Genomic DNA, 22196 nt, shown 5'->3' with positions numbered 1-22196 from the left:
TGCTTTCATTCCTGAGGCATTTGCTTATTGCTTCCTCTGTTGTCCTCACAATTTCATGTTAACCATGACCTCTTTTAATCTTTTCCTTCTTTATTACTAAGTTGTGCACATTCTCCAAAGTTTGGGAAGATATGCCATCGCGAGTCCAAACTTGCCCTTTTACAGCCATTAATCATGTTTTCTTTCCCACCCCAGTCATCTCTTCCCTTCCTTGCCGTCCCAAATCCCTTAACCATCTACCATCATTCATCCTCACTTTCCCAAGTAATTTGCTATTTTTAAATATCTTATTATCTCATATTCCTTGTTATCCACTTATCTTTCAAACTCTATTGTTCATTTAATTTTCTCAGAAATTGTACAGTCTTATTTGGCTTGCAGCATCCTTTTCCCCATTCTTGCACACCTACCTCACCTTCCCACTTTCCAGCTTCCTCTTTGTTTCCAAAGGTGCAGATCATGATTTGAAATGATGGAGATATATCTTAATCTCCTTCCATTTACTTAATTTTAAAAATCCAATGATCATTCCCAGAGGGAAACCTAGGTCTGTAATTCTCAAGCCTTGTCACAGAAGCAATCAAATACACTAGGTCTCTTTTTATTTAATCATGGATAATACAACGAAATGCATTCTCAAATGAAATACTGCACAGTTGGTTGGTGTTAATCTGAGATGCGCTGACCACTCCTTTTCTCCTTTGGGAGTGAAGCCTGGTATCATAGTCAGCCAAAGACACATTTGTATCTTACGAATCTATGTCACATAAGCCTTTTCTCTTAGGGATCTAAATAAACCACTAAATACAAATCCTGCTGTCATCAAGCTTTCTGTTAGTGTCCAGCCTCTTTTCTTAGAAGAGCATAATTTTAGCTTTAAAAAATTTTTGTTTATATTGTGTTTTTCAACTTTCACAGGCTTTGAGGCTGTTTTTCCTTTCTCTTGATCTTTCTTTCCTCCTCCTGAAATCTCAGGTAAATTAATTTTAGCAAACACTGAAGGCATGCAGTCTTCCCTTTATTTTCTCTACTTCAGGATCCTTCCTCACCTAATCCTCTTCCAGCCCATGCCTTCCTATTTCAAGTGCAGGACAGGGATGAACTCCCATCTTTGGACAACCCCACCTTTATATCCTCCTTCACTTTCCCCTCATCACTTCATTTCACTCCATACACACACTACTTTGGTTCCTGACCATGTTTGGCCACTTGTGTGGCTGCTGAAGTTCTGGCAGCCTGCCTTCCTGGCCACGAGTACAGCTACCTGGCTCCTCCAGTGCCCCCAGGTGCTGCCAAGGCAAAAGCATCATGATCACTGACTTTATCAGTGATAACACCAAGACAATGGAAGCAAATATACAAAGGGACAGCCTCATTTCATGCTTAAAGGAAGAACTGGGACAATTTCCCCAACTCAACCTATCTCCCATTGAACTTCCCTGAAGAAGAGTGCTCCTTTTCCAAGCTTATTGATTTTCCCATTCCATCACGGCATATAAAAGTCTCATATGGGAATGGGGTTAGTAAATTGTAACCGCTGAAACCTAGCATGCATCTCCATATGATTATGACCTTACTCTCATTCTACACTGGCCAAAGGTATAGATGCTTGTGCAGTGGGAAATCCTGCTCACTGAATGATGATTAGTACATTTCTTTGAAAAGAATAGTTTTCCTGAGTTAATCCCTTTTTTAATAATCCAAATTATCTACTCTTTTTTTCTATAATGTGACCCCTTTCCCCCTCTGTATTCTATTACGATTCACCACGATTTCTCCTGAGGGTACAATAGAGTCTAATTTTCTTCATTATTCAATTTGGATCCTGTTAAGAGAGACAGACTTTCACTGACAAGAAGAACATTTAAATTTTGGCAAATAAGTTCATTAGTATTCAGAAAGCTTTGCACCCCTCATATTTAATAAACCTTTCCATTACAGAGTAAGAAATCCTGCAAAATAGTCAAACAAATTAGCAATGGGGCCACCAAGAGAGTACATTCAACCTTGATTCAAAGATGTCTCAGTTTATTAGTTTTCTGTCAATCATTAAAACAAGAAAGATGAAACATGCAATTAGATACAAGGATACATAACTCCTAATTCTTTCATCCTAGCTGAAGCAGAAGAGTTTTAATTGCTTGGAAAAATAAGATTTTTGTTTTCTCTCAAGAGGGAAGAGGAAGCAAATATAAATTGCCTTAGAGTCAATGGCTGGAGGTACAATGCTCCAAACCATGCAAATGAGAGGTAGAAAGACAAGTCCATCATCTGTATGTTTTGTCTTTACAATGGCCAATATTCAGATATTTTAAAATGTGAGATGATTGACAGAATAGTCCTCTTTTCATTAAAATGTTTAGAGTCACATAGATTTACTGATTCTCTTCTTCTTAATGAGAGTGACACTGAACTAAAATACTTGAATATGTTGTCAATTATTCCAGGGCCAATTTTCCATTCATGTGAGTTATGTTTCTCTTCTTAGTCCAGTTTCTCTCCTAAGTTCCAGTTATTTGAGTTATTTCCATTTATGTGAATTATGTTTCTCTTCTAAGTCCTACCAGCTATTCTATCTTATGAGCCTTACACTGTTTATAACATATTTACCAGAGGGAAAGTAAGGACAAGGAGAGGAGATAAAATACTAATCAATCCATTTAGTAACGATGTACATCTACAAAACTGAAAATGAGAAAATTAAAGTTCTTGGCCATGGAGAGGTATAGACGTTAACTGGAGGTGTCTGCCTGTTCCTTGACCTCAACTCAGAAGTAAAATTAAGAGTTAAGAGTAATTAATTCTACCATTTAAGCCAGAAATTGAAATCCCTAATACTATGTCCTAGGATAAAATTCTGAAACCAAATAGTGTGTATCAGCAATTCCGAATTTGAAATTCCATAGATTGATTTTTCCATAAAATATTTTCTACACTCAGAGATATACATCAAATAGATCTGCTAATGTTGGAAAAAACATAGATACAAATTTGCTTATATAGGATTCACAATAGGGTAAGAATTAATAGCAACATCTTTTTGTCTGATTAGGCTTTTTCCTTTCCTTTTTAAAGAAGTCACCACCCATAGGGATGTAAGAATCACAGTATACATAAAAATGTCTATTTGCTGAGAGGTACTTTGTAAGTTTAGAAAGTAGTCCTTCCTACCAGGGAAGGGATGGGTTACAGAGTATAAAGTAGTCAGTGGCCTTCACTGTCTGGAGGTCCTTCTACAGATTTATCCTAAGAAATAAAAGATTGTTTCTTCCTTATATCTGAAGACAGATCTTTTCACAATGACACTAGGACTGAATGATTATCTTTTTTTTTTTTTTTTTTTTTTTTTTAAGACAGGGTCTCCCTATGTCACCCAGGCTGGAGTGCAATGGCATGATCTCAGCTCACTGCAGTCTCGACCTCACAGGCTCAAGCAATTCTCCCACCTCAGTCTCCTGAGTAGCTTGTACTACGGTCAGGGGCCACCACACGCAGCTAATTTTTGTATGTTTTTGTAGAGCTGGGGTTTTGCCATGTTCTCTAGTCTAGTCTTGAATTCCTGAGCTCAAGCAATCTGCTGCCTCAGCCACCCAAAGTGCTGTGACTACAGGTGTACAGCATCATGCCCAGCCCCGAATAATTAGCTGATGTGTATCTCAAGGCACTCTAAAAGTTGCTTGAGTAGATTGGGGCATCTGTCTGTAGTTGGTTACCCTGGGACATGGGCACACTCCCCTGGGACATCGTTGATTCTTTCCAAAGAGAAAGCCAGCAGATGAAAGAAATAAGGGTTTTGTCTCCTGGAGTCTGGGAAACTCTCAGGTTTACCTTGTATCTCCAAACCTAGCACACACCTGGTACATGGCAATGGTATATGCTCAATAGAAATGTTTGAGGAAGGGAAGGAGCGGGAGAAAGGTAAGGGGGAAAAAAGGAAGGAAAAAAGCTTCCATAAGCTCTACAGTGTATATTGCTACAACCTTCCTAACTCCAAAGGGAAGAAGCAGACTCACTGTATCCTGAAACACTGGTAAAACACCCGCTTCAGAAAAAAGTAACAACAATCAAGTAACTATTGAAGATTGATTTGACCTAACAGTGTAGAAACAGGAGAATTACATAAGGCCAGCTGTAGCATAGGGCCTGATCTTAATGTTTTAGAGCTGGAGAGGCCTGGAGTCACTCAAGAGGCATCCAAGTGGAATGTGAAATGACTTACCCACAGTCACATAGCTTGTTAGTATTAGAACACAAACTAACACCCAGGTCTCAAAAATGCTGGGGCCCAGCATTTTTCATCCTGCAGTTTTCTATATAGAACAGAAGCGATAGCTGTTCTTGAAACCTATCCCTTCCTGTTTCCTGACCCAAGTCACTTCATATGTCCTTCCCCAGAGACCCTGCTAACCTTAAGCCCTTTGCCTGGTACCACAGAACTTTGTACAACTTGCTGGGGGGAAACAGCCCATGCTTACAGGCCATTTATAGAATGCAGGCTTATAGAACATGATCAATAGGCATGATTAAGGAAATAGGAATTATTCTAATAACTGGAACACTGGCTCAATGATATCTTTATGACCATTTATTAGTTGTAGCCACTGTTTTTCATACCTAAGGGAAAGCTACAGTGTAAGCTCCATGGGGGCAGGAACCATGTCTGTCTTGCTTCTAAGTCTCTACAGTATCCAGTAGTTACTTAACTATTAGTTGTATTATTAAACATGACCACCAGTTCCATATTTCATAATTCCAAGCATGTTCCATGATGGCTTTATCTACAAATAACCAGCAATGTCATCCTTCAGCCAAATATTTTTGAAGGGCCCAGCTCTACCTTGTGTTTCCAATAATCTAATGAACTCAACACAGAGTCTGACCACCAGGCCCATAGGCAAAGAGTTCAAGTTCCATTTGACTTGAACTACTCTGTGAGCAATGACTGTCACCCGCAAGTGAACGAAGACTCCCTAAGGGCTCACATTATAGAAATGGAAGATAGATAGTCTGCCAGTGTCTTTATTATCAAAGCCCTAGAGTGCAAAGAAGAGACATGTAGGGTAATGAATTGGTGTCTCCCTCAGACCACTACTTGTTCAATCTTTATTAGAGGAAAGGCTGAGGTCTGTAGGGGCAAGAATCAAGCAGGAAGATCATGGGAGCACTCAGCCTACCCTCTGTGGTCATAAACAATCTAGCCAGAGTCCTTGTTTTATATATCCTAGTAAGAAAAACAGAAACCCTGAAGTCAAACAGCATGCTCCTCTACATTCTGAGTATGCCCTACTTTCTACCCCTAAGGAATTTAACAGACTATTCCTTCCAACTCCACACAGACTCCTCCCTGAGAGAAGGGCTGGTAAATATATTTTCCATGGATGTGTTAGCATACTATTGATATGTTAGTGCCCTTATAGTTTAGTCCTCCAAGCAATTGTCCAGTTGTTTTGTCTTTAATCTGACCCTGCTGACAGTCATTACTCAAAATGAAGAAGGCAATCTAGAGAGAAACTGTAGCTGATGCTCCTCTTCTCTCAGTGGGTGGATAGCCCATCCATAAAGTCTTCTTGATGATGGTGTCCAGGAGTCAGGGTCCAAGGAGCTCAACAACAGCAGTGGGAAGCAATACAGGAAAAGGTCATGCTCCTCCAAGGGAGTGGGTTTTCCTTTGTCTCAGCAACTGTAAAATTATAAACAAAAGATTAAAAAGCTAAACCACTGCTCAAGTAAGGATCTTGGTAAATGCATGCTTTACCCAAAGCCTGATGACGGATTCATTGGCACCTAAATGAAGTCTGTGGTTTTCCAGACAATGGGGCAGAGACTACAGGAACACACAAATTATGCCTAAGGATTCTCTGTTCCTTCATTAATTTTGTTGTACCAAAGAAAAAAGAAAAACTATAATTGCAACTAAATACAAGTAAATGCGAGTAAATCTGCATGCATAAAGCATGTAGAATACATGGACTAGGGGAAAAGGAGAGAGAGCACAGAGAATCAAGAGCAAAGAAGATGCTTCTTCCCCTACGATATTGCACAGCACTGACCTGAATGGAACAGCAATTATGCAACCTAAGTGAGAGTTCAATAAATAACAATATCTGGGGACAAACTGAGATTTCAGCTCCCATGAAAAATTAGAAGTATAGTAACCAAAGCCTTAGCCAGTTCCTGGGCAATCAGTATGATTGATACCCAGAGTCTTTAACAAAATAAGATAGGATGATAATAATCTCACCCAAAGATGGTCTAAATGAAGCATCACTGCTTTAGGGAATTTCTACCAAAAACATCAAAAATGATGGCGATAGCACCATTATCAGAGTACTAGCAAAACCACCAAATCAATGGCTGTCTTTGACCGCCATCCCCACATAGGTGGGTCCCTCTGTTCCCTTCCTCAGGAACCAGGAGCCCAGCATCCATGTGCCTTTATCCACCCACTCTAATTTCTTTAATGCAACAGAAAGCAGTTAAATAGAAAGTCTTCCAATGGCTAGAATTGAGTATTTGATACTAGGGTATGAACAACTGGTTAATTTGACTTTATCAGCACCATAAGACAGTACAAAAGAAAGAAAGAAAGAAAAAAATAACAATTGGTGACTTTCACACTCCCATGAGGTATCTGCAGTTTATAAATGGAGCTTGTGTACATAAAACTCTTAATTACTGGAATGTGAAAAATATAGAGAGAGAAGGAAGGGACAAGTGAAAAAGGAAAGAGCAGGGCCTTTCCACGCTTCTTGTTTAATGTCACCACCATCCCATGCCAACCATCAAACCTCCAAACAGTGGGCTTAGGCAACTTGGCCTCCGATGATACTGAACAGCTACTAACCCCAGTCTTAGAAGACAATTCTGTCCTCAAAGCACACAGAAGAGCTGGGTCCTTTAGAACTGACACCCGGATTCATAGAGAATCCTCCTACAGATATCAGTGATCATGTCTGCATTGCTGGTGTCTCCCCTAGTCCAAATCCTTCACTCTACAAAGAAGCAAAGTGAAAGATGAGTGGCTTGCACAGTGTCCCATAGAGACTAACCAAAGGGTAGGGCCAGTACTGAGCCCAGATCTCCCAAGACCCAGTCCCTAGCCCTATCCAGGTAAATCCCCATGAGCATAACACACTGTGCTCCAGACACAGGCAGAAGATCATACCCCTCAAACTCTACAGTAGTATTTGGGTAGTATCTGGGTAGCAATTTCCTCTCCCTAGACAACAATTTGATTCAGTGGGTCTGGGGTGAGGCACAGGTATCTACATGTTAACAAGCTCCATGGGATCTTCCAGATATAGAAACCACCCCCCTACCTACCAGCACTGCACAGAGGGCTGAGAGGGACTGCTCTGGGGACATCCTCTGGAACCCAAACATCAAAGGGCTCCTGACCACTGGGTCACAAGTCAGAGCCCTGAAAACAAACACCAGCCTTGAAATCTCAAACAAAGAATGCTTAGAATGGGCCAGAAAGGTCTCCTCTTAGACCTGTTGACCTTAGTGGCTTTGGGTCTGGCAATATCCAAGTGATGCCTTCAAGCCTCCTATGTAACCAATCTCCCAATATGTGCTGAGCCCCTACTTTGTATAAGACTGTGCAGGGGGGCTAAGATGGGCAAAGAAAAGTAAGCCCTAGTTGTAAAAACTCTACCAAAAAGATCAGACACATACACTTAAAAAGAACACCCACATTACAGAGCAGTGTTGTTGAGGATGAAACACAACACAGATCCATATCCATGTCATATAAGCTTGCCCAATGTAACTCAACAATCTCTAAATCCACTTCCTGGCAGAACCATCTTTCCTGGTTCCTCAACCTCCACCCTGGGATTCTCATTCAGTAAGCCTGAGGAAGAGTCCAGAATGTGTCTTTTTTGCCAGCTGTGAGGTAAATCTAAGGCAGGCAGTCCACAGGTGGATATTTGAGATTCTCAGAATATGTTAAGGGTCAGGCTGCAAAGAATTTGAGGGAATCTAGCTTGGTTGCTTCTTTATATTAATGGTTTGCTGCTCCTCTAAATTCTTAACCTACTCACATTGGCCCCTAGAATCTAAGTCTATTTGGTTTTGTTCCTCTCAGCTCAGTCATGGCCTATGCTGTCTTCCTACTTGAAACTTCCTACTTAGGGCCTCCTTCATGTTCCCAATAGAAATCTGTTTTCTGGGAAAGGGTGCAGCTTTACTCCTCAGGAAAACACACAGGGGAAAAAAAAAAAAAAAAAAAAAAAGGCCCATGTCCAGCCATGTATCATATGATTCCATTTAAACCATTTATATGGAATGTCTAGAACAGGCAAATCCATAGAGATAGAAAATAGATTAATGGTTGTGGAGGATTGGGGGAAAGTGGAATGGGGAACGACTGCTAATAGGTGTGGAGTTTCCTTTTGGAGGTGATGAAGACATTCTGGAATTAGCGGTAATGACTGTACAACTTTCTGACTGTACTGAAAACCACTGGATTGTACACTATAAGAGGGTGAATTTTATGGTATATGAATTACGTCTCAATTTTTGAAAAGCCCATGCGTAAGTAACACATAAAACATACAGGTGGCTGACCTGGCTCCCTGGGTCCTCACAACTACTGGGTGATGACCCCTGGGCAAGAGGCAGGGCAGTCAATGACAATAATAACTACCATTCACTTGTACTTATTATGTGGCAGATAGACATTCATTACACACAGTACATGGCTGGCTCAGTACATGGTTATCTCAGATGAGACATCACTGCCAAAGATGTAGATATTGTTATGATTATACTGTTATCACTAACATTTTAAATATGACAACACGAAGCCATAGTGAAATTAAATAACTTGACCAGTCCACAGCTATTAAGTGGCAAAACTGATAGCTAGGGATATGTGGCTTAATAGGCACCAAAAGACCCCTGCCCCAAACCTTGCCCCAAACCATGTCCCTCAAAGATCTGTCATTCTTATCATTAGATTTGCAGAAAGTAGAATAATCATAATGGTGGCAATAATGTAGCTGAGATGTATTGAGCACTTTCCATAAATCGTTCTCGATTTATAGATGTGAAAACCAAGGCAGAGAATGTTTAAGTAAATTGCCCCAAACCACACAGCTAGTAAGTGGTGGAGCCAGAACTTAAACACAGACCCTTAGTGCTAAGCTGCTCGGTCAGAGATCCAACTCAGATGTCTGCAGGAGCAGGACAATGATAGTGTCAAGTGGGCCCCATATAGCACACCTTGAAATACAAAGCAGTATTGACTCATCTTTGATTCATCTATAGACATGTGGTAAATTTTCTCCTAATACTAGGGGATAAAACAAAGCACGAGATCAGTGATAAATGGCAAATGATGCTTTGCCTGAATGTTGAGGATGCAAACAGCAGTGCAGAAACTATGGCAAATTGGAGAGAGAGCCGCTTCACCCAACAGGACTTCCCCATTCCACTCTAAACCTCCACCGCTGGGTGGGTGTGCAGTACAGTGTTGCTATATTTTCTGAGATAAAGCCAGAAAAACATATCTTTACAGAAAATCTTTTTCGCTTTTAAAAGATAGTAAAGAATTCTGCAGACTATATTGGTCTATAGCAGAACACTTGACTTCAACACATAGTAAATTGCCTCCTCAAAGGCAGTTCTATGTGACTGGGATTTAGAATTTGGGGTGAAAAGTAACAGGGTGAGTCAGGAACAGTAAGGAGGAGCCAGGGTCTGAAGACTCTTGATGCACACCTAAGGAAGTGGAACTTTATTTTCTAGGCCAGGGAAAGCCAGAGCTTTGCTGTTCTGTTTTAAGAAGGGAAAGGGACCAGATCACAGACATCTCTGACGACGATGTGAAGGTAGAATAACCAGGAAAGATAGCCAAGGCAGTGAGACCAACTGGGAGGTAACTGTCAGCCCCAAACTAAGGTAGTACCAATGGAGGCAAGAGCATGTACTCAAGTCAACAACTAATAGCAAAGATCTTCCCTGATAGATGATAGATATGACTATATCAAAAGGGGGCACGCATATACTCTATCAGATAGATATACTGGTAGTCCCTTGATTTTTTTTTTTAAAGACTATCATAAGGAAGAGGGAGATATTAGCAAATGTGAGGAAGAACACTATGAGAGAAATACAGAAGGGTTACAGGATACAACTTGTTAGAGGCTGGGTTTGGCATATGAAAGGGAAAGAAAATGTTCTTGGCTGGCGAAGAGACAGCTCTAAAACTGCCTAGGAAAACAAAAGTGAATGAGGGAAATAAAGAAAACATAAAAGAGTTCAGGTATTAAGAAATTAAGAAGAAATATGGAAAGCCAGCAGGGAAAAAAACAATCAACCAGTGAAGAACAGTGAAGGTCCCTAATGTCCGTATTTAATGCAGATGAAAGAAACCAGTGAAGGCATTTTAAAAAGATGTTGTAATGAAGGCACCAAGAAGATTGCTTTAACAGAGACTGAACTCAAGAATAGAGACCACAATGGAGGCATTTATGAGGAGTAGAAGAAAAAGAAGACCAAAATATGGGGAAGGATTTTAGTGATTGGAAACTCACAGGAAAAGATGAGTCTTAGAGATGTCAGAAAGAAAAATATGACAGGATTCTGGAATATTCTCAGAGTGAAAATAAGGTCTAATCTGTAAAATATACAAAGTTCTCTCTCCACAAGTGCTTGAGAAGCAGCCCTGAGGAGTGCCAAAGATAACACCAAAGCTGCATTCCGAGGGCATGAGGAGGAGAAAGCAGTTACCAGCAAGACCCTGAAGGGAAGGGAGCAAGGATTTTAGCCCTCACCAGGCTTGGTTTTCATTGCTTGTAACATCATCCAAATCGGAATAAAGCATTCAACAGAATGGACTTTTCCAGAAGTAACCTTGTGACAGCTCGGAGCATTCTGGGAGAGCTGCAGTAGTCAAGAAGGCAGAAGCAAAAAGGAAAAGCCTCTACCACACACACAGTGCAGAGATAGAGGACCAACAATAACAGTAACAATATATCCTATTGAAAAGCATCAAGGTGTACATTAAAAGGGAAAAAATACAAGGAGGTAGGAGGAGGTAACATCCATTGACAACAATGGGAAAGGGCTGTCGTTTAGAAGTATGTCATGTTATGTTTGGTATCTTACATACAGTATTCCATTTAAGCCTCACATTAGATAGGCAAAGTTACCCCATTTTGCAGAAAAAAAAAATGTAGAGGCTATTTGAAATTGATTATTTGCTAAAAGTCACTTAGATAGTAAGTTTCAGAGCCAAGGTTTGTTGGATTCTCAAACTTATGCATTTTTCCACTATACCACACTGTTGGACTATGGACCTTCCAATCGGATTACAGCAAAAGCCTTCCTAACTGATATTTCACCCTTTACAATTCTCCTTTCACTATGTAACTCAAGTAATCTTTCTAAAACGCAAATTTTATCATGGTGCTGCCCTGCTCAAATCCAGTCAATAAATTCCTTTTGTTCTTAAGAGGGAGTCCAAACCACTTAGCATTCCCTACAAGGCCCTTCAGGAACTGTCCCTACTCACCTTCCCAGCCTTATTGCAAGCTCCTCTCATTTCAGGTGACAATGCAATGACTCTTAATATATTAAAGTCCCCAGAATGCACCCTGCACATTCTCACTTCCAGGTCTTTGCACACTTTGTCTCTTTTGCCTGAAGCACTCTTCTTCCTGACCTCCTAAACTCTCCCCTCAGGCAGTCAATGCAACAGCTTCTCTTCTCTCATAAAATTTAATACACTTTATTGAAATCCTCTCTGCCAGTTCTGAGGTCCCCATACCCTCTAACTGGGAACTACATGAGGAAAGATCCTGTTTCTATCTTGTTCACATTTACACCCACCTAGTAGTGCCCTGACATATCATAGGTGTTAAACACATATCTTTTGAAATGGATTAATAAATTGGATGGGGTGGAGCTGTCACTGGTTACTAAGTTAAACTATGGGTAGAGGCCAAGGCCACAACTAACACCAAAGCCTCTACTTTTAACATCTGCAATTTACTGTTTATAGCTGAAGATTCTTTTCTTTTTTTTTTTCTTTTTTTTTTTTTGAGACGGAGTCTCACGCTGTTGCCCATGCTGGAGTGCAGTGGCGCGATCTCGGCTCACTGCAAGCTCTGCCTCCCGGGTTCCCGCCATTCTCCTGCCTCAGCCTCCTGAGTAGCTGGGACTACAGGCGCCCGCCACCGCGCCCGGCTAATTTTTTGTATTTTTACTAGAGACGGGGTTTCACTGTGGTCTCGATCTCCTGACCTTGTGATCCGCCCGCCTCGGCCTCCCAAAGTGCTGGGATTACAGGCTTGAGCCACCGCGCCCGGCCCTGAAGATTCTTTTCTTAGGCATCTTGAAAAATTTAACAACATTTAGGTTGGGCCTCCCCTGGCTCACACCTATAATCCCAGCACTTTGGGAGGCCAAGGCGGGCAGATAACTTGAAGCCAGGAGTTCGAGACCAGCCTTGCCAACATAGCAAAACCTTGTATCTACTAAAAATACAAAAATTAGCCGGGCATGGTGATGCATACCTGTAATCCCAGCTACTTGGAAAGCTGAGGCATGAGAATCACTTTAACCCGGGAGGCAGAGGTTGCAGTGAGCCGAGATCATGCCACTGCACTCCGGCCTGGGTGACACAGCAAGACTCTGTCTCCAAAAAAAAAGAAAATCAACATTTAACAGAACATATACTCTATGCACTTCCTGTGCTCAGAGCTATGAATAATTTCTAGGGATGTGACTCAGTTCTTGCCCTAAACAAGCTTGCAGTCTAGTGGGGTAACCTTCATTTTCTAATGTGTTACAATTCGCATTCTCTTTAAACCTTTTTTGAATTGAGTTGACAAGGGATCCTTGACAGTCCGTTAAGCATTGGGTAACTGCCAGTTGACTGATCACTGGCTCCAACAAGACTACAAGGGGCTTGAGATTTGAGACTGAATCTTCTTCATCATTATCATCCCAGTGCCCAGCATAGTGGCTGGTATATAAAAACAAGTTTAAATAATCAACTGAATGAATGAAAGAATAGACAAATGAACAAGCAAACAAGCCAAGTCTTGGAATAAAGCTTTGGGATCTGGGTCAGAGTCTCAGCAGGAATTATTCTCTATCATTAAACAGATAAATGACTCAGCAACAAATACTCTAGGGAAAATCAACCCATTCAATATAAACACACACAGAGATATACACACACACACACAGACACACACACACACACAGATACATACACAGAGAGACACACACACAGACATACACACACTGCAGAGCCAGAGGAGTATGGGAGCAGGACAAAAGAGGGTCAGGGTAGGATTTGGGATGGTTTTCCAGTGCCAGCTCAGGTTCCTCCTGTGACTTTAGGTTCAGAAGGGAGACACTATGAGGCAGGCACACACACATAGAGCAGTGACATGGCTTATCCTGACCCCTACAGCCTCAAACCTGCTTATTAAGACATACCATAGAGATAAATCATTGGAAAAACAGGTAGATAGATCAGTATCGTGCTCATCACATGTTTTCAAAACTTATTAAGAAAACCTTAATTTGACATGTTATTTAAAATGTATGTTAATAATCACCAACACAAATAAATACCCAACTGAAATATCTGAATAGTTTCTATATCTTTCAAAATTAAAACCAAATATCAGAACAGAAATAGCTATCTAAATAGCATCCTTTTCACACATACACACACACTCCTGAAATTAACCTGCTGCCAATTTGTTAGTTATTTAAATAAACATTATTTCTGCTACACACTTTACCACCAAATAGTACCTTGTAGTCAGTTTTAAAAACCTTTATCAAAGTAAGAGTATGGTATTATTTTGACACCAGACAGTCCTTTGCTTTTGTGTGGAATCACTGTGTTGCCTGAACAGCGTATGATTTCGCTTTTGTGCAGAGAATCAGCAGGTCATTAGTGTACCATACAAATCGCCCTGGACTCAGGATGGAGCCCTGGGGAACTGAAGCTGTAATAGACTGGAGGGAAGATATGGTGTTGCTGACAGTTACCTCTGATGGCAGTTAAAAGGTATGATTGCAACCACATGACAGCTTAATACAACAGATCCCTGAGTTGTTCACATGGCAAATTCTGATTAATGATGTCAATAATCATTATAAACGTTTAAAGTTTTGTAGAGGACTCCATTACATCCTACTATCAGAATACAAGACCAACCAGGTCCCTTATAAAATAACCATGTTTTATCATTATTTTACTGCCATTGGTTTTACATGTTGGTGAACATGAATTTATTCACATATGGAAGGTGGGGGGGGCAGAGTTCTACTGCATATTTATAAGGTTCATGAAGAAATTTTTGCATAAGAAAGTGAGTGTAAGATTAATTGAAACTCAATATATGAACCAGAATTTGCCACTTTCACACACACACATATGCATGCATACACACAGAGATACACATACAGGATAAGGTCAATTTCACTGTATCCACATCTGGCAATGATGTGGGCATAGTGAAAAGATTTCAGGTTCCCTCCAGAAAGCCCTTAGGCTACAAGAAAAATCATCCTACATCTAATAAACCCATCTTAGATATATCTCCCATATGGTAAAGCCCTGTTTTGCTTTATTCCAACCAATTTGTCCTTGGATTCCTCTCGCAGCTGTTGCTGCTATTGTTTATGATGTATTGAGCCCTGGCAGTGGAGTGAGGCACTGCGTACAACAGAGTCAAGATTCCCACATCACTGGGCTGTGTGAGCATTAAATAATCTCACCTGTGAGGAGTCCGAAGCACCCAGTATATTTAAGGGCCTGATACGTAATAACTGCTCAACAAATGGTGGCAAAAACCATTTTTAATTAAAATATTCTAGGTGCTTAGTCTCAAGAAAAAAAATCACAGTAGGTTTCTAAACCAGACTACCACCAAGGTAATAAGGATGCTAAAACAAACAAACAAACAAATAAATAACCCTTCCTCACAATTTCCCCCTCACTATTTTCCACCACAGTTTGGTTTGGCTTGAGAAACACTGGTGCCTTTATGTGCCCAGCACTGGGCTAGCACTGGATGCATGGAGATGACTGTGGCCACCCTCCAGCTATAGGTGGCTGCCCCTCTGCTGGAGACATGAAACACTTGAAATTCTTTCAAAGCTGAGTCTTTTGCCATCACAACAGCAGTTAGAAAATGTATTATATAAATTCATATAAATGATATAATCCTATATAGGAAGATACTTGCTCCTGTAACAGTTACTATTTAGGTCAGTTGACTTTTTCATATTCTGGGAGACTCCTCCTTAATGTATAGCTGCCATACATACAGGAATCATCTTTTCGGCAATGAGTTTCCTAGAATAAGTGAATGTTTCAAATGTGCTAAAAATAAAATAAGTAGATTAAATTAATGCTAATTAAAATAGAGCCTATGAGGGCAAGCCTATACATATAATTCTTTTCTATAAAATATATCATAGCTGTCACCAAAGAAATTAATCTAAAACTTAAAATTACCAATACTAGCTAGATGTCAATAAATATTAATATCAACAGATAATTCTAATCCTTTTGGTCTATCTGCATGGGTGATCTTCAGGCATGTAGCCTGCAGAGTTGCTCAATACTTTGAGTTGTTCAATATCACTACTAATGTTTGGAGGTTCCCCACCCGAAGGATTTCCCTTTCCATTTCTATCAAGTTTCAGCAGATCCTTTTCTGAAGTTTAAGACGAGAGGCCTTGCCTGTTCCATATCAATGTGACTTGGAATTTAGAAGCTAACCCTTCCTCCTCTTTCTCTTCTCCATTTCCCTTACTATACTAGCCTCATCTCCCTTGTTTCATTTTCTTCTGAAGTTATTTTTTTTGCATGCTTTAAGTATTAATGTAAAAGCTCCCCTTTCCTATGCTCTAAGAAAAAGAATAGCAGAAGGAACATAAGACAGGGTTAGAAGGTGAGCAAACATGAAGAAACAAGAATTTTGAAGCTCCTACGCCTTTAAAGCTCAGCTTCTTTCTGCAATGGCCAAAAACAGATGGACATTCTAGAAAGACTAAAAGGAAGAAGGTGCTAGGTAGGAGGAGACAGAAGGTTGAAGGGAGGAACCCATCTCAAGTTCTTCCTTCTTCCTCCAATCTCTTCTTTCCACAACTCATATGCAATGGCCTTTATGCTCCTAGTGGAATTGAATCCATTAAAAGTTCAGCATAAGGCTGCGTGCAGTGGCTCATGCTTGTAATCCCAGCAATTTGGGAGGCCAAGGCGGGTGGATCACTTGAGGTCAGGAGTTCGAGACCACCCTGGCCAACATGGCGAAACCCCGTCTCCACTAAAAATACAAAAATTAGCCTGGCATGGTGGTGCATGCCTGTAATCCCAGCTACTTGGGAGGTTGAGGCAGGAGAATCGCTTGAACCCAGGAGGCAGAGGTTGTAGTGAACTGAGATCACGCCACTTGTAGCCTGGGCAATAGAGCAAGACTCTGTCGGAGGGAAAAGAAAAGAAAAGAAAAGAAGAGTTCAGAGTAGGTAAAAGGGACAAATGGCATGAAGTAAAATTCCACTCACAAAAAAAAAAAAAAGAAAAATTCCCCAGGGTGCCTCTAGATAAATTGCTCAAGTGTTGTTCTCCACCCCTCTCCCAGGCCAACACACAACACTAGGCCACCTCACACCTGAACTTCTGGTTGAGCCAGAAGAGCACTAGAAGTTTGAAGGCAGGGCCAGGAGCCCAGCAGAGCCCCAGGCAGTGGGCCCAACCATCACCTCTGCAGGGCTGGGACTACATTTGCCCCCAAACAACCCTTAGAAAGTTGGGTAGGAGGAGCAGTGGGGAAGGTCAAAGGCAATTTGGGCTGGCACCAACGAGGCCTCACCCACCTTCCACCAGGCTCCAACCCTGGCTATCTTAGAGGGTGCAAGAGTCTTCTAACTCTGTCTTCCAACTTGCAGTTAAACCAGAAACTGGACATTCAAGGGAGGGGCCAGGAATGTGGCCAGCCAGGTACAGGGACATTACTGCCACACTTCCCATCATGGCCCACAAGTGAGATCCAGGCCACACAGGTGTACTTGTTGGACAGAAACATTCCGAGATTCTACTTAAAAAGTCTTCTATTCCAGATATTAAACAATCATGACTACCTTTTGTTGACCGCTTACTATATATGGCCTAGACTCACCACGAAATAGGTCATTCAATTCTAACAACAACCCTATACAGTAGATACATACTAGTATGTATTACCTCCCCTTTACATACTAGAAAACTGGAGCCTAGAAGGACAAAAGAAAGTCGATTCCAACCAAACAAAGGACAGATCCAGAATTCCATTCCAGATAAAACTGACTACAAAACCCACATTTTCAATCATCATATGCAGAAAACCAACCTTCTATACTTTTGATAGTACTCCTCCTGGATGGGCCTTCAAAGCACTTTGACCTTGTTTTGTTACAGGAACAGAATTCAGTAGCAAGATGGCAAATAGTTTTCCTCTCTTTGTCAATGTGCCTGAGGCCAGAAGTAGATTCTAGAAATCAGATAAACAAGTGGCAGAGACAGCCAGGTGCAGTGGGTCACGCCTGTAATCCCAGCACTTTGGGAGGCTGAGGCGGGTGGATCACCTGAGGTCTTGAGTTCGAGACCAGCCTGACCAACATGGTAAAACCCCATCTCTACGAAATACAAAAAATTAGCCGGGTGTGGTGGCACGTGCCTGTAAACCCAGCTACTCGGGAGGCTGAGGCAGGAGAATCGCTTGAACCCAGGAGGCAGAGGTTGCAGTGAGCCGAGATTTCACCATTGCACTCCTGAACAACGAGAGCAAAACTCCATCTCAAAAAAAAAAAAAACAAAAAAAACAGGTGGCAGAGACAATCCATTTACAAAACAGAATTTGAGTGAGTTAGTGTGTGGAAGTGTACGTTCTGGGCTCAGTCTAGCTCAGAACTAGTTTGTCTCAAGGTTAAAGTATTTCCCTTGCCTTTCAGGGGCAACCAATACATGAAAATATATCAACCATGAACTTTAGTCACAGCTGTAAATAAACAGACAACATACAAACACATTATATGTTCAAGAGGTCCCTACAGCATAAGTACTTCTCCACTAAGGTCTCTATTTTCCAAGTCTCATTTTTCCAAAAGATACTGACTGCCCCAAAGGAAAGGTATAATAAAATATTGGAAACGTTCCGGGAACTTATTGAAAAAAACAATAGATGCAACAAATGAAGACAAAGTCAATACTGTCTTTATGTCCAACGGCCCCTAGCTCTTAACATAAGAATATCCTTATGATTTTACAGCAGTCGCAATGATAAATGTAATTGATAATTTAACATAATTATAAAATAAACATGCCACACAGTTTTTCCCCTTCCACAGAGGCCTTAAGAATCCTCATGATTATGACTTTGGGGGCATTAGGACTATTTATAAGAGATTCAAGTCAACCCAATCTGTGATTATGACTTCCCCTCCCAGCCCCTGTGGACTCTGAAGAGTCCTCTATTTGTAGTTATCAAGGGAACTCCCACTTCCAGTGGAGAGAGAATGACAGTAGGATGTGATTACTTAGCTTCCCCATTCTCTCAAAGTCCCCCAACCAAATTTTCAGGATTGTTCTTCCTTTCATGTACTATGAAACAATAGCAGGTGTTCCCTCTCTCACCCCTTTCTAGTTTACAGACTCCTCCAAGGAAGATGGATGCTCCTCTAGAACAATGACCACAAGAAAACAGCAGAAGCAAGAAAAGTCAAAGATCACAACTACCCGAATCTCCATCAAAAACAAGACTCAGGAGCCTGCAATCATATAAGTAGACCTACAAGGTGACTCAGCTCCCTAAGTAATATGATTTAGGGAGAATCAAAGGAGATATATATATATGTGTGTGTGTGTGTGTGTGTATAATTTGAATATATATATTCCATTTGAATATACATACTATTTGTATATAAATATATATATATTCCATTACTTTTATGTATTCATTTTCTTTTTTTTCTTTTTTTTTTTTTTTGAGGCGGAGTCTCGCTCTGTGGCCCAGGCTAGAGTGCAGTGGCCGGATCTCAGCTCACTGCAAGCTCCACCTCCCGGGTTTACGCCATTCTCCTGCCTCAGCCTCCCGAGTAGCTGGGACTACAGGCGCCCGCCACCTCGCCCGGCTAGATTTTTGTATTTTCTTTTAGTAGAGACGGGGTTTCACCGTGTTAGCCAGGATGGTCTTGATCTCCTGACCTCGTGATCCGCCCGTCTCGGCCTCCCAAAGTGCTGGGATTACAGGCTTGAGCCACCGTGCCCGGCCTATGTATTCATTTTCAATCAGTATTTATTGAGCAGTTACTGTGTGGGAGTTACTAGAAGATGAAGATAAAATGGTCATGGGGTTGGCAGAATTCACAAATAAAAATTTCATGTTTTATCTGGCAATTCTAAATTGTCAGCAAGAGACCATGCCTGCCACAAGGAACTCACAATCTAATGCCCTGTGCATTCCCTAAGAATTTTGAAATCTCATTAACACCTTAGCAAAACTGATTTATCTGATTAGCTTCAAAGTCCATAACCTGAGGCTGGGGTCGGTGGCTCATGCCCATAATCCCAGCACTTTGGGAGGCAGAGGAGGGTGGATCACAAGGTCAGGAGATGGAGACCAGCCTGGCTAACATGGTGAAACCCCATCTCTACTAGAAATACAAAAACTAGCCAGGCATGGTGGCATGCACCTGCAGTCCCAGCTACTCGGGAAGCTGAGGCAGCAGAATTGCTTGAACCCAGGAGGCGGAGGTTGCAGTGAGCCGAGATCACGCCACTGCACTCCAGCCTGGGCAACAGAGTGAGACTCTGTCTCACAAAAAAAAGAAAAAAGAAAAAAAGTCCATAACCTGGGAGAATGATACACAGAAGACGTAAGTTTTGAGGGGAAGAAAAGTGTTAGAAAGGTCCAAGGCAAGCATCAGCAGAATGTCACAGAAGGATTAACAATGATTAACCGAGGACAACAAAATGGCCCCATGTCCATAGTTGGGTGGTGGGGATAGGGTAAAGAAATCAAAATGAGGCAACTATTGCTGAGAACTCAGCTTGTTTCACCTGCATTCCAAATAAGTGACAAGTTCACAAAAAACATTGTCAAGGTTGGTAAACATTTCAGTTAGACCTGAGCAGAACGTTTAGTGAGATCTCATGCCAACTTATGGTTTGGGGTGGAAACCATACAAAATGTGGTGGTTTTATAGGGTTTGAACCTGAAAGCAAGCAAAATGTGGTGGTTTGGGCTGTGTTTTTCTTGGAGTTTTTTACATACTCAGGCATAAAAATTCACAGTCAAGCTTGGGAGGTCCAATCTGAAACAATAAAGTTTTCACACTATCCTTTCAGCAACCACAAGGAATAGGCTTCCAAAAGAAGTTGTAGACTCTTGTTTGAATATCTTTTAACTATGGTTGATAAATGGACTACTTAGACCATGTTTATGTGACAAAAACTAATTTTGATATTTGGAAAGAGGAAAGATGTTGTCTTTTCCTGGACCAACATTACCTACATAGAAAAAAGAAATCAAGAGTTTTTTATGCATGCTCTCTGTGTTAATAATAAAACCAGTTAATGATCAGTTCCATTGGCAGAAATTTCTTGGTTAGCCTGCTGTGAGCAACTCCATAGCTTGAATCTAAAGTGAGAGTGGGCTGAGGAAAATATTTGTTTTGTCTTGTATGTCAGTTATTAAAGCCACTTCAAATCCTTCATGGAAACATATGGGGTTAGCACTGTCTTGGATGTCAAGCAGTATAGGTTCTATAATGGCTTCAGAGTACCTTGGTTGGGTGCAAGAAAACAGACTTGCATGACCCTCCCCACGTTCTTTTTATAACTTTCTGTGAGGTTCATTATCTGAATCTGCAACCAAATCAAAATATTTACTTTGTTCTTTAGTTTGAAAACCTGAATATCCCTTTACCATTAATAGAAATTCTAATATTCTCACAATGGTGTAAAATTTATTTTTTCTTTTGTAATTTTGTAGTGCTTAACTTAATTTTCAACGGGGCTAGGGAAAAGGTTATAAACATTAATTATGGTTTACACGAGCAGAACAGCAGGAATCATCATTATTATCACTTAACACATATATTTATTAAGTTATTCCAGGAAAACCTAGTTAATTTACACCTTGTGCCTTTGAAACATTTGATAACTCCAAGTTGGGGAATTGGCTTAACTTTCCCTTTGGTGGAAGAGAGTTTACAGATCTAATTAAATTGGCTTTGCAGGGGGTGATTAATCTCCTTAAGGAAATAGACCGCTTTCAAACACTTCAGTAACAACTGTTTCTAATGATTAATGAAATAAATACAAAGAATTCTGGCCTACTAATTAAAGCAGATCCAGTTATGAGTGTTGGCCACAGAATATTAATCCCTGGCTTATGTAAATATGTTATATATAATAGATTACAATATTTTATAATTCTGACATATAATAGTTTATACTGGTCTTCCCTCAAATTAGTCTAAGACAGTGAGGGCTTCCTTGTATTTCTGTTCAACAGTTGTAGGCTTCCAAGATGCCAGTGAAATACATCTAAATAGCTTTTTGAAATGTTTATGATCCCTCCAATCCCTGTTAACTATAATATGTGATGACACAATTGGATTCATTGGAAGCCCACTTGACTAGGACATTGTGGTAGTTGAAACCTATTAGCACTCAAGTAGATAATCCAAATCACCATCCAACAAAGATGTATAAACCATATATTGAATAGTACAATCGAATGTCTGAGGATTGGACAGGTAACCCAACATGTTTATAAGTTCTTCAATTAAGATAGAAACTCACCAAAAATAGTTTGTCCTGAAAATGTCAAGAATTCATTATGGAGCCCACAATCAAACCTCTTCATAAAGTTACTCAGGGAGAATAACAGGATCCTTTCAGCACTCCTTTTTTTCTTCTTCTTCTTTTTTTTTTTTTTTCTGAGGTGGGGATCTTGCTCTGTCACCTAGGCCAGAGTGCACTGCAGTCTCAAACTTCTGAGCTCAAGAGAGCCTCTCAAGTAGCTAGGACTACAGATGCACACCTCTATGCTTGGCTAATTCTTATTTTATTTTATTTATTTATATATTTTTTTGTAGAGATAGGAGTTTTACTTTGTTGTCCAGGCTGGACTCAAACTCCTGGCTTCAAGGAACCCTCCTGCCTTAAC

At 40.7% G+C, this 22196-nt stretch overlaps 1 long non-coding RNA gene across 2 annotated transcripts in view; it reads right to left on the bottom strand.

The window, feature by feature from the left end:
- Window positions 1-1869: 1869 nt before the first annotated feature.
- The window catches only part of LOC102146274 (uncharacterized), a 47803-nt gene continuing 27476 nt past the window's right edge, over window positions 1870-22196 (bottom strand). The window contains exon 4 of one of the 2 annotated variants that reach the window (XR_012432646.1): window positions 1870-5680. This is a non-coding gene — a long non-coding RNA (uncharacterized lncRNA). The remainder of the gene's footprint in view (window positions 5681-22196) is intronic. The other variant, XR_275608.5, reaches the window with a different exon arrangement.

Source organism: Macaca fascicularis, chromosome 3 (assembly GCF_037993035.2).
Source record: "Macaca fascicularis isolate 582-1 chromosome 3, T2T-MFA8v1.1".
In the NCBI taxonomy this organism is placed as follows: Eukaryota; Metazoa; Chordata; class Mammalia; order Primates; family Cercopithecidae; genus Macaca; species Macaca fascicularis.
The sequence above is the reverse complement of the archived record's forward strand: the minus strand, read 5'-3'. Positions and strand labels throughout refer to the sequence as shown.